This window comes from Buteo buteo, chromosome 4 (assembly GCF_964188355.1).
Source record: "Buteo buteo chromosome 4, bButBut1.hap1.1, whole genome shotgun sequence".
In the NCBI taxonomy this organism is placed as follows: domain Eukaryota; kingdom Metazoa; phylum Chordata; class Aves; order Accipitriformes; family Accipitridae; genus Buteo; species Buteo buteo.
In genome coordinates, this window is record NC_134174.1 from 19,959,163 (window position 1) to 19,972,830 (window position 13,668).

At 35.9% G+C, this 13,668-nt stretch overlaps 1 long non-coding RNA gene across 1 annotated transcript in view; it reads left to right on the forward strand.

Moving 5' to 3' along the window:
- Positions 1-6,838, forward strand: part of LOC142030546 (uncharacterized) — a 74,525-nt gene extending 67,687 nt beyond the window's left edge. The window contains exons 2-3 of the long non-coding RNA XR_012650216.1: positions 3,907-3,977; positions 6,505-6,838. This is a non-coding gene — a long non-coding RNA (uncharacterized LOC142030546). The remainder of the gene's footprint in view (positions 1-3,906; positions 3,978-6,504) is intronic.
- The last annotated feature ends 6,830 nt before the right edge of the window (positions 6,839-13,668 follow it).

A 13,668-nucleotide genomic window follows, 5' to 3' on the forward strand; every position in this document is an offset into this window, starting at 1 on the left:
AAGTATCAAGTTCTAGATTTTTTTCTCAGAAAAAACAGGTGTTACTTTCCACACACCCCTAACTATATATCTTTCAAATTAACTGAACTTCACCCTAGGGAACACAACCATTGGAAAAGTACTTGATTTAGTTTTTAATATATGTGTTTAAAAAAAGACTTCAATCTGACATTAAAAGCGTTATTGTTTAACAGTATTCATTACACGGCTGCAAAATGAGACTGCAAGGAGGGACTGGGATGGCATTGGGATCTCCGGTTAAGGATTTCCATATCTTAAATTCTTCAGGCTTCTCCTAAGCCTTCCTTTCTCAGTTTTAGCCCTCCAGAGTGCTTTTAGTTGAGTGTTATTACAATATCCCTGTTATCAACAATTATTTCAAGGATTTATACTCAACTTCAATTTCACTGCAATATTTCTTTTTGTACCTTTCTACCTCAGGATTTGCTTTGCAGGTACATAAGATGTTTTAGTGTTTGTATATAATGTAGGAAAAAAGATCTACAGATTCTAGAGCTGAGTCCAAGTAGAAAGAACAGAAGTTACATTAGTTTTGGTTTTTAAGAATACACATGAGACAATAATGGTTAGAAAGGTAGTTTGAAGCTAGCTTATGCGAGGCTTTTACACCTTCAGCTATAACCTCAAGGCAAAGAGGCAGAGGTTAAGGTAGTCAGAGAAGTTTCAAAAATATCCAGGGAAATATACAACATTGATTATTTTATGACAGTGAAAAATTCACAGATTTGTGTTGTGGACCAATGTGAACTGTATGTGAACAGTAGCTCTGGAAGTGAGATTGGTGGTGGAGTGGGAAATAATGGTCATTTCTGTCCAAGTATCCTCTACAATAGGATCTAGTGGTGTTGCCCACTGGGAGGTCTAATTTTTAAAAATGTGTTGACTTTAAACTTTTGCATATTCCTACCATATGTTTTATGAAACTTGTCATATCTATTATCCTTATAGACCTTAACAGTAAAAGTACAATGTGAATGTAGTGAGGATTTATTTTAAAACTTACTGGTTTTATCTGGGAAAAAAATGTTCCTACTATTTTCCTGTTGAACTATTTCAGTGTTATCTGAATATTGCAGCCTTGTGTTGTACCACTTAGCAAAAAGTCTTTGCAAGTTGCAAGTGGCAGTACCTCATATTAAAATTCAGTGTAAAATTTTCAGGATCATTTCCCTTTACAAGAATTTTGAGATTTCCCAGGCCCAAAATTCATCTATGCCTCACTCCATCAGTTTCTCTAATACAGAAATTATCCACCTGGTCTGAACTACTGTTTCTGCTGTAATTGCTAAATCATTGACATGTGCCCCTGCAGGATGGTAGCATGACCCCTGTACTCATTAATGGGTCTCTGCTCTCCTTTTGCAGCTGATTTAACTAGCAGTTTCACTGCAAATCTAAAAATGTTACAGAAGGTGGCATTTGTGTTATAATAACCTTTGTAACCCTCTGACAGCTCCTGCAACCTGGAGCTCTGAACAAGGTTTAATATTTCCAGATGAATGACTGTACCTTTCCAGGAGTATAATATGTGCTTATATGGATTTTTAATTAAGATCTGCCCTAGGTGTCCCAGAACACAGTAGCAAAATGCCATTAACTTTATGGGTCAGGATTGGGCCCCTATTGCATAAAAAGAGGAAAAACTCCATTGCTTTGCTCATTTGCACAGCAGTCAAATTCTGTTCACAAATGTAATGCTCCTGTAAGAGAAGTATGTCCCCTCTCTCTTCATAATGTTAATAATCTCTAGACCAATAATAAAAGATTCCTTCCCTTTTCATATTCAGTCAAAAAATTCTTGCAAATTCCCTTAAATCGGTTGAGTCTTCTTCCTTTGCATAAAACAGTCTTTTAAACTTTGCCTGTTCTACGGCAATATTTCAAGCTCCTAAGTCACTGTGATTCATGTTCTAGTATTATCTGCCTTGCTTTTATATTGGAATCATTGGTACTGCTGAAGCACTGTAAAGCATAACTAAAAGATATGCTATAGCTCAAATGGAATTTATGGGATCAATATTAAAATTATTGGATTAATTTCTTGGCATTATGTATGAAGCAAAAATTGGTAGGTTGTAAATTGTCCTCCTTGGCCCTAAAAATCTATGAAAATAGTGAGAATAGTTATATAGAATTTAATCCAATCATTGCCACTGCTTAAGTTTGTACATCAAGGTTAAAATGACTCTATCAATATGCATATAGACTACAGACCAGATTTTCAAAAGAAATTATCTTTTGCTTCAGCAGTTAAAAAGAATCTGGATTTTCATAAAACTGAAGCATGCAGCTCACACAATCTGGTCCCTAATTTTTGTGAACTGTTTTAAAAGTACAGCTCTATTAAAACTAATTAATTGCAGTTTTTATGGTTGTACAAACATGTATTCTGCACTGTGTTTCTGAGAACAGAAATAAGTGGAGATATTCACCATCACATTTACCTGTTAACTTTAGAGATCTACACCCACACTAAACTCTTTAAAGTCAACAGACAGGAATAAGCATAGTAAGGGCATGATCATCTGACTGTTTTAGACATCGTTAATAGCTTGTGGCAAATACAATGTTGAGGAATGCCTGGTTTTGTCTAGGTATCTAGGTGAATAACTTTACTGCAGCTCTATATGTCTGATCAAATGAATCCTTGTCTGATATCCCCTACACTTGCAATGTAGGAATTCAGGAAGGGAGTAAACTGGTGAAACAAAGAAAATATTTATTTCCCTACACTACTTTATTTGTAATAATCTTATAATAATAGATGGTATTTTCTGACAAAAGTGTCGTGAGTTAATTGTCAGTGCTGCTAACACCAGGGAGTCCAGCAGTGCTTACAGTGCCTGAGACTTGGGGGACTAGACGGTGTCTGCCTCTGCCTCTGATTTCTTCTCCATCACTGAGCACATAAGTCTTCCTGTGCTTATGGTTTTTGTTCATGAAGTATAGAATAACATTTTTTACTGGCGTACTGTCACAAGGAACATGTTCATCTTTTGGGAGACTCAATTATGACAGAGATGGAGACAAACCAGTACTGAAACACAAATATTTTGCTTGCTTTTGGTGATCATATTTTCTGTAGAAATCACCCCTCCTAGAAAGATTATTACACAGAAAGCATATTTTGAGCATCTAATTCTCTAAAATGTAGTTGTTATATCTTTTCATTAAGTTCTTTCTATTTATAATTTTGCCACAGATCAGAACTTAAAACAACAATTTCCCTTTCTTTTCTCTTTGTAGCTAATCAGCTACCAGTTCTGATGGTTTTTGCTGTCTTTCAGACCTTCAACTCATTGATTTTGAACTTGTGCCTCAGTAAGCTTGCTCTGCCAACACTCTTCCTGATACTAAGACTACCTATATATTTTTCCAAAACAATAATCTACATCACTACACAGATTGTGCAACTAGGAGGCCATCTCAGGGCCTTGAATGGACCAAGAGGCTTTGTAACATCTCTCCCTGGGTGCTTGGCTGCCTGTGTTTAAGATCAGCTCCAACTTTGCTTAGCTGTGTAACCTGGGATCAGACCACTGTGAAAACAGGTAAGCTGTGAGAAGAAGCTGTGGGGTCTTTGTCCCTTTTGCTCGAGAGCTACATTTAAGATCAGGTCCTTGCCCTAGGTCATTGTGTGAGTTTTGTTGCAGCTGTGCCTCTGCCCAGCACTGCACCTTGCTGTCCCTGACCTGGCATCGCTGACTTGGCTTCCTGGCCTGTTCTCAGACCTGCATGGACATGGCTGGCAATCACAGGGCTGTTGGCTGCTTGCTGCCACCAAAACCTCTGCTCTTCTTGCATACTTACTATGGGACAGTGTCCCTTGTTGGTGGGGTCACTGCTTTGCTGGATGTGTCACTCCTGGCTCCTCTTCCCTTGCAGTGCAACCTGCCCTTGCTGCTCCCTGAAGTTGTGTGTTCTGCGACACCACATTTGGAAGTACAATGGCTAAGGTAAGACTCTATGCATAATACTCTAAAATGTACCTATTAACAGAGTCCATCACTGTTTCTGAAATGTGGAAGGTGGTTGCAGATAAGCACTAATCTTTCCTACAGGAAAGTCATGCTACCAGCCTAACCCTTGAGTACACTGCATGGATGTATGACGTGATACTCTTTTAATAGAAGTGACTTCTGTTATTTTTCTCTGAAGCAGTTTTCTCTGAGGAAAAATATGTCCATATTTTTTTCAATATATTTTTGGACAGTAAATCTTTTCTCCTTTCTCAGTTAAATGTTTACTCATTCAGCTGTACACTGAACTGGGGGAGAGGGGAAGGAAAACCCTAAATAATAATAGAATTGACAAATTGTGGATGTTACTGTGAAACACTGCTAGACCTGAAGCCAGAAAGTAACTATGTGAGATGATGCAGAAAAACATCTTCTGACACCTGACAACTGAAACCAGTTGTGCCTTTGTGGCGGTGTGCTCCCCCCCAACCTGACCTTTATTTCCCATAACCCTGCTCAAGTGACAACCACCAGTGGCAATCGTAATGGATACATCTGGTCATGATGTCCGCATCTGGCTCAAAGTGGATTCTGGTGAGACAGATACAACACAATAGCCAAGGGCTAATTTGAGCAATGCACTCACCTAACTGCAGTGCTGGTCAATGTCCAACTCAAGCCAAATTTGGAAGAAACTAACATCTGTAGTCAGTATGTAAATATGACTATAAGTCAATTATCTTATTCCATAAATAGTGGACAGCCCAGGGCCCATTGAGCTCTCCTGCACAGCAGCTGGCTGCATGCCAGGATCTCCCCTTGAGTAGGGAAAACTCTCAAGGTTACTCCTCGAGGTTGAGAGATTCCTTGCTGCAACAGATTCTAAGTGATTAATAGAATGCTAAACCTTAAAATCCTAACTAAGTGATATAAAGGATTGATTGTGCACATATAATCCTTTAGACGCAAACCGTTGACCAAGGCTGTGACTAAGCCTGGATCCAGCTGCACCTAAATGCCCCTCTAAGAAGGAGTTTAGAACTCAAGGGGGCCCTTTCTGAACCTCACAACTCAATGGGAGTGTCTCCATGACAGTTTTGTCTGACCCTGCCCTTTATGCAGTAAAAAATGAAGTGTACCTTGCCATTGAATCTTATTAAACCACGGTGACATTTATTATTAAACTTTGTTAAATCACTGTTTTATATCAATAAACATATTGCTGCTACTTTGTTACGAGTGAAGTACATCACTCCAGCCCTTGCAGCTTTAAGGCACTGGTGTTGTTAAGCACATGGAGAAGTGCCTTATTGCATTCCCACAGTGCCCTAATAAGGTTTCAAATGAAAAAGGCTAGCATCACACACAAAACTATCTGGTCCAAAACTGCTCTTTCTCTGCTAAAAGAATTAACATTTGAAACACTTGTTCTTAAATTATTATATGATATTGCAATGCAAAGAAGCAGTACGCATGTTTAGTAGTTCATTATACAGAGGTTATTTGTAGGTTGCAGAAAACCGTCCTAGAGGCAAGAGTTTCAAGAATGAAAAACAGTCTTTAGGCTCCTGGATCACAAATGGATAAACTGGGCAAAGATATACAAGCAGCTGGCAGATCTTTAGGAACTGTGTTGAAAGTAGCTGCTTCAGGCTTAGGCCCTCTTTTATATTTAATCCATAAATTTGAGAGCTCTGATAGTGAAAAACTCTTTTTTGTAGGTCATTTCGCAGTAGAATAAAAATGTAAGCTACTCTGTTTGAGGAAAGGAGCTTTCTTCCCCCAGCTTCTCACTTTGTCATCCCTCTTCCACTTGTGTATGATCTAAAAGATTTATAATTTCTGTCTAAAAATGAAGTTCCTTATTAAGTGTTAAGTGTTCACTGTCAAAATTTCCTTGCTGTTACAGATGGACAGTTAGAAATATGGAAAAAAAAAATCCTATCCATGCTGATACAATTAAAGCTGATGCATTTTTCTGAGACTGTTTGGTAACATTAAGTGATCAAGGGGAAAAAGAGATGCTACCAGTTTAAAGTCTATCTCCAATAGAGGGCTTTGCTAATATAGCTATTGTCAAAAGCTTCTGTACTTCAGATTAAATTATTAAGTAAACCTATTGAAATGCTAGTTAATTACCTTCCCCTCCCTTCCCTCTGCTCAGAAAGGCCCAGTCTGGCAGGAGTCCCCTGTTGTGCAGCTCAGCAAAAAGGACCGATGGGTGCCAGTGTGGAGGAAGAGAGACTGTACTCCAGCAGTCAGTGTTGGTCAGGCAGGGTGAGAGGCTGCGGGGTACTGCTCCTAAAACTGGTTGGGAATTTTACGCTAAGTGGGCACTGGAAACAAAGTATAAATAATTTAGAATGAAAATGCTTGTCATTGCCTTCCTTCACAGGAGAATTTTCACTTGCCATGAAATTACGGAATCTGTCTCTCTCTGAATCCATGAATTTTGCATCTCTTGCTGAACAGTATTTTCCTAAGGAGAGATAAAGAACGCTCCCTTTTTCCACCCCTTCTCCAGGCCTGATGATAGCTCATAGCTTCACCGTTGAGCCAATTTCTTGAGGAATGGAAGTTGTGAGTTCAGGTGGTGTGGCTATGGTGGAAGAGTACGAAAGCCTATACGCTGGAAGGATTCATAAACCAGAGTATACAAGTTGGGAAAAGGCAACCATGAGCTGTAGTGGTGAAACTGAATAGGTGAAACAAATGAAACACAGAAAGCACAGAAGATCTTGGTTTCTTTATATGTAAACAGGTATGTTAGATCCAGACTCTTGTTTCTACAAAATTATAATGTATTTTATACTGACATAATCTACTGTTTACGTATTTCATATGGAAAGCAGTACTATTCTTTGCATGCCTGTTGTATTCGCTTGATCTTATGAAGTGAGTTTCTCTTCATGGAGTTCAAAATTCTGTAAAAGTTTGAAGGCAGAAATGTAAGACTTCAGAGTTCGAATACACACTGGAATGCATTGAGCTCATAGCTAACAGAGAAAATTATGGTGTGTCCTGAAGGAGCCATACCTGCTCGGGATCCTCTCATATACTTTGGGAGTGGATACAGGAAAAAGGTCAGAATTGATGTACCATGGCAAGGAGCTGTATGAGGTAATCTCTTTCTACAGGGAGATGAATTTGTGGATTAAATACTGTTGAGTTGAGCCGCAGCTCTGATTATTATTCATGTACTATTCGCGTATTCACAAAGGGATTAAATAAAGCTATCCTGGATAAATGACAATATTTGGACATTTTCTTAAACAACAAGTTTAGACATATACGAAGTATATATGTGTTATTTAACTCGAACATATTCACACAGAACTGCACGAAGAAATCTACCATACCATGACCAAGATCTAAACCTGAAAAACGATAAGCATATGTTTACTTTCACGTATCAGTTTCTTCAATCTATTCTGTAGAACAGTTCACATGATTAAAAATAACCATTTTTCGTTTTTACTCTCTGTGACTATAAATCCGTTAATAAATGAAACAGGGTGGACTATGGGTGCACAAGGAAATCAGTGTACAATGCATTGTACAAGACAAACCTATACTCAATTAGAAATTTAAGTAATTTTTTCTGATTTGTAATTTATTTGCTTAACCATGAGAATGATTCCTTCTTGGTAGACTTGAAGTGTTTAAATGTAAAAAAAAAATCCTACATGAATTCTAACAGAGTTTTCTGTGGCAAAATAAATTAACACACTTTTAGTGATGGTAGCTAGCCATGTGAACACATTTTGATTATTGCCAATGTGAAATGAAACCTGCTGCTTTAGCACACTTTAGCATACAGTTGTCTTCATTGTCCTTTACAATACTCTGGTTTACTTTGTATTTGCAATAAATTAAGAGCATGCACAAGGTCAACAGGTGAACCACAATGAGTGGGCAAAAAAATATAAACTCTCTGTACTTGACTGTAATGTAAACAAAATTTATACATGAAAATTTCAAAACAATTTAGAAATGCCCACAAAGGTTTTAATCTGATTTATTTCTCAACCCAAACCAGATTATTTTCACTGAAGTGATGAAGTTTTAGAGTTTTATCTTAGAGGGTATAATAAGAAAACAATGCAGATATATGAAAAGCATACATTAGAAAGTGTTGTCAGCAGTGGTGTATGAGTGATGTTCTTCAAAGTACATGGGTATAATTTTGGTGGCTTTGAGGCCAAATTCGTCTCAGTGGAGCTAGGATTTCACAGATACAGAAGACACATACCTACACATGAGCTAGGGTTTTGCAAAGAACATCACTGATACCCAAAAATAAAATAAAGGAATGAATATTACTAAAGCTGGCTCCTTTTGGTTCTTCGTTTTGGTCAACAAAAACAGAGCAGTTGATAGAAGTTACAGAGACAAACAAAAGTTTGATAATGCTTTTGAAAAAATTGGTTTCATAATGAAAGCATCACCTTTATACTAATAAGGGAAAGAGATTAGATAGTCCTTCAGAAGACTTGTCAAAACAGACAACAAAGAAATATAATTATTCACATAGCTGAATCGTAACATAAATCACTATAGTTCTGAAGCAGACTGACAAGGACAGTAAAAACTGGTTCATTTTCCACCTTTAAACATTTTAAGGTGTTATCCAAGTTTTCCGGACAGCTCTTAAATTCTCTAGCTAAACTATGAGTATATATTAACCTTTAAAGTTTATTGGGTTTAATTGTTTTTTCTGGCAGCAATGACAGTGAAGAGATACAAAATGTACTAAAGCACACAGTATCTTAGATTACTATAATAATTTTCCTTGACCAGTACCTTTTTGAAAAATTGCCAATAGGCCCACCATTCTTCTTGTGAAAGCAATACATTTTTAAAGTATTTTTGGTTTATGCAAAATAGAGCAAAGTATGGCAAAGTTTTATTGCTGTTAAAATAACACCACATCTGGAGTAATAAAATAAAAAATACTAAAAGGGGAGACAAAGAAAGGTATACAGAGAAAAAAAGAAGGCAGCAGAATATGTAGCAACAAAAGGAATTAAAAAAATAACAAGTTAAGAATAGAGACAAGTATAAGAAAGAGGAAAAATAGCCAACAGTGAAGATGTATAGAAAGAGAATTACAAAGTCAAATGAAGTCAGACTAGAAATAGAGAAATATGACACAAGAAAAAAAGAAAGAAACATAAAATGCAATATAAACAGAAAGAAATATAGAAAAAAAAGGAAGCAATCAAATTTAAGTGTTTGGTGGATGGCAAAGTTATGGAACATGGATATATGAATAGGAAAAAAACTAGAAAAAAACCAAATTCAAGGCAGCCCCCCAAAAATTTAGGGAACTCAGGTACTTAAAGCATATATTTAGCAAGAAAGCAAGAATGAAGGGGGAAACTGTTTACTCATCTTATTAACAATGGGAAACATCATATAAATATACATGGGTAAGCCACTGAATGACTCCTGAAATACTAATTTTATGCCATTCATTTATTCTGACAGGTGGAAAAGCAGTGCATATTTCCTTACTTTGCTACAGGTGTTGTTTTCTGAGATGGAGTAGAAATAAACTAGAAATGTGAGGTGATTCTAGGAGTAATGAGACAAAGAATACCAATGGAACGTCTTCTGCCTGTAGTAAAACCTAGAGGTGTTTAATTTGAGATGATGTTTTCCTTTTTCCCCTGACTTTGCAACCTGGGATGCAGACTTGCAATGCTGTACAGTATGACCTGCATCACTCTTAATGAGGATTAACATCATTTCAGAAAACCTTAAGTCCATTAGTAACAAAAATCTGCAAGGTCAGCTAGAAGGTGTCTATTTGACTACATGATGACTGCCTCCACTTGATTAATGCAGTCAACTTAGACTATTGAGATGTAAAATGAAGCAGTTTGTATACATTCTGCTTTACCCAGAGGCTATCATTTTCAAAGTCGTTTCTGGCACTTAATACAACATAGAAATTGAAAAAGTTGGAGCCAACAATTTTTCATTTTGAAATGTCTTTTTTAAAGTTGGAAGATGCATATTTAATGGTTCACCTGAAGCTAGAATCTTCTATTTTATGTTGCAACAGTAACTAATTTATAGTGACATTTTGAATTTAGGATACAAGAGAGTACCTCTGGATGGAATGAAAACTTTTTAACTTGGTGTAGCCTTGTCATAAATTGTATTCTCATGTCTAATTATGGCTCAAAATTTCAGCATATTTAAGTTGATGTGAAGTATTTGAGGTAATTTATTAATAACTGTAATAAAAATCGTATCCACTTTCAGTATTTGTGATTAAGTGCTCTTTTGATTGAAATTTATCTATAGTTTACAGTGTTAAACTAGGTGGATGTCAGTAAAATTTTCTTTAAATTTAGGTGTAAAAGGAAAATTAGTTTGTTTTTTTTTTCTTTAAGAATTAGAGATAACAAATAGTGATTATTAGAGAATTAGGGATATACGCAAATGCCAGAAGCCCCTACAGTAGTGCTAATATGGCGTGAAAAGGTCAAAGTGTAGAAAAAGGGAAATTTTGCCATTGTATTTCTGATTGCATCAGTAAGTACCTCCAGCCTTGATACAAATAACACAAATTACTGGTTTCAGACATGAAAACAAAGTTTAACTTGTACTTCATATGTGCATATTTCTGGAGAAAAACTTATAAATTATGTTTCTTTATGGATAATCCCCTTGCTTTCCTACAGATTCCACCAAATTTCCACAGACTAGGGAAATAATAGTCTTTTTGTGGTTTCAAGGTATTTTAGGTACATGACAATGTCTCATGGTCACTGCACGCTGCTTTTCTATCTCATTGGTGATGAATGATAAACTGAATTTTCAAAGGTGTTAGTTATCAAGTGTCACAAAATTCAATTTAAGTACTTCTAAGAATGTAATCATAATTATGCAATGGTACTTTCAAGATTATTTGCTTCAAGCAATGTTTTCTGACTCCTAATTAGAAAATTAATTAAGTTCAGTGCAGAACAATGATGAGCTATGTTTTTTTCTGTAGCATCGAACTCATTCTTCTTTCCTAAGAGGTTGTTTGGTTTTTTTTCATTAATATCTCTATTTTCCTGGTACATGAACTTCCCACTGCTGGCAGAGACACTAGCTGCTAATTATGACAAAGTACTTTTCAATCTTAGCACATGCAATCATTAAACACAGGAGGTGCAGTATAAAATATTACCCCTGTAAAATCAAAATATATTGACCATCATTGGCTGTGTTTCAAAACCAATTAAAAAAATGCCAACCTACTAGAAGATGGCTATCGGAAAAATGCATAAGAAAGCCTTTCTTTCTATAAACTCTTTCTACAGATTTGATGGAATGAAACAGAATAACTATATGATATAAAGTTGTGTGACCGAAAGAGAGGTGGTATGTGCAGATGAATGTCCATATGGACCAAATGGTAAGATTCACTGTAGGACAGAAAGTCACTGGAGGTTATGGTTTGGAGAAGAACTTTCCTGGAATCCTTTCTTTTTGTCTCAAATTGTCCAGGTGGAAACTAAATATTTCATTGCATCTGTTAGGAGATCTGAAGATACACCATTAGCCTAACACACTTGCTGTGTCTACATCTTCATCAAATGTTCAATGTTGAAGAGAAAATAATGACTAGCAAGGTGGCAACTCTGTGCTCAGTTCAGTTTAATTCTCTGAGACTGTTGGAACGATGTTACATGTGTCCCACTGTATAAGAAAGTGACATCTGCAATGCAGATAAAGCTTCATTTAAGGATTCAGCCCATGTGCCTGTTTGCCAGTGCTGACAGATGCTGATATGGGCATAGGTTGAAAGTATCAGTACTCAAATGCAATCTTAGCTATCCCTTGACTTATGTCAAGGGAAAAGCAGGGAGGTGTTTTGGTTTTTTTAACCTGGTTATGTCTTAAAGTGTCACATGACCCTGAATTTTTTTCATTTTTTTATTTAAAGCTTCCTTGTGTTTGATGTTTGTGACTATGTGTAAGAGAAAAAGTCCTTAAAATCTAAGAATAGAAATGGCTGATTAAGAGTTACTACAAAAATCTGTGAGCCTTTAAGGCCACAGATTAGGTAGAATATAAATCATCTTTATGTATAAGATGAATGTGGCATGGTGTTAAAGGCCAAATTGATCCGATAAAAATTCCTGGTGGTAGACTTTTACCAGAAGAAGTATATGCAATGAAATAAATTTGAGATGAAACACTGAAAGCTTATGCATCTGAAATATTTTTAAAACTCTAACTTAAAATTCCTTCTTTCGTTTCTTTCCTGTGTCTGTATTTAATCTACTTAATCTAAATTTTTTTTTGTTTTATCTCTAGAACTATGTAGTTTTCTTTTATACTGTGAATAGGAATATGTCTGTCTTTGTAGCCATGATTTTAACTGAGCTTGTTCTCTCTTTCTGGTATTTTTGCCCTTTTATTGAAAGCTATTGTTGCATTCATTTTTGGCCATTCCTGGAGTTTACTTCTTTTTCCACTGCAGTTCATTTTTTGCTATATATTTTTTCTTTCTTTCTGCAAAAGCCTGTCTGGCAGAGGGAGGAGAAAAAATGAAGTGGGGGAAAAAAAAAAAAAGCAAGACTAAATAAAAGGTCTTCTTCCAAAGAGAACTGTTAGACTATGCCTTTCTACATACTTTGTGGTCCTCATCTGCAGCATGAAAAAGAAATGAAGATGACTTTTCAGTGCAGAAATTGTCATCTTGAATGGAATAATTCCAGAATCTGTATATTTGCCACATGTTTTGGGAAATCTTAATGCAAACACCCATACTTAGCTCCTCATCAATACTATCCTCAGACAGCAGAATCAGTGGACTACCAATCTTTGCATACAATTGTAGAAGCATTCATTTATCAGGTGTTAAAAAAGTAAGGAAAAAGAAATGAGGAAGAAAGTGAGGGGAAAAAACTGGGGATGAAGTAAATGAAGTGTAACAGAAAGACATGGATGGACGGGGTGAGTTACAGTGATTGTATAAATATGATCAAACTGGCTACAGATGTCTTCAGAAGGAATAGATGGAAATGAAAAGACTCTTGCAAAACATGTTTTATGTATTCGGACTGTGTGTCATTAGGAGCACGTCTATAAGTTTATTTACAAAATTTGGCTATTCAAAAATAGTAGCTAGAGAGGTGATTGTACCTTGGAGTTGTTTGATATAATCTGCATTGTAACAAAGAATGTAAATGTCACTACAGTTTTTTCCTTAATAAGGTATTGTGTGATTTTTTGACCTCTCCAACTTCACATTCTTCCTCATTATAAAATAAGCATGCAATAACAAAAATTACACAACTACAGTTTCCACTAGAATTCAGTGGAACATGGGACCTATCTGTAGTCATTAAAAAGAACTGCTGATAAAAATTATGCAAGAAAGTTCATCTATATAGCAGGAAAAAAAAGTAATTAGAAAAAAAAACAGAAAAAAATTATTGTGAACAAAGGTAAATATACAGATTAGGAAATTATAATGACAAAGTCAATATGCTCAATACAAAAGGAAACTGTGACAGAAAAAATAATGTTTTGTAAATTAAAATAATTTAATAACATTATTTCAGTTAATGGGGGTCTAACTTCATAGCCCAATGGTTAAGCATACAGATGGATGAGGAGTAGACCTAATGTTTAGCTCCTAGTGCCATTTATGGATATTATGCACACACATATATTT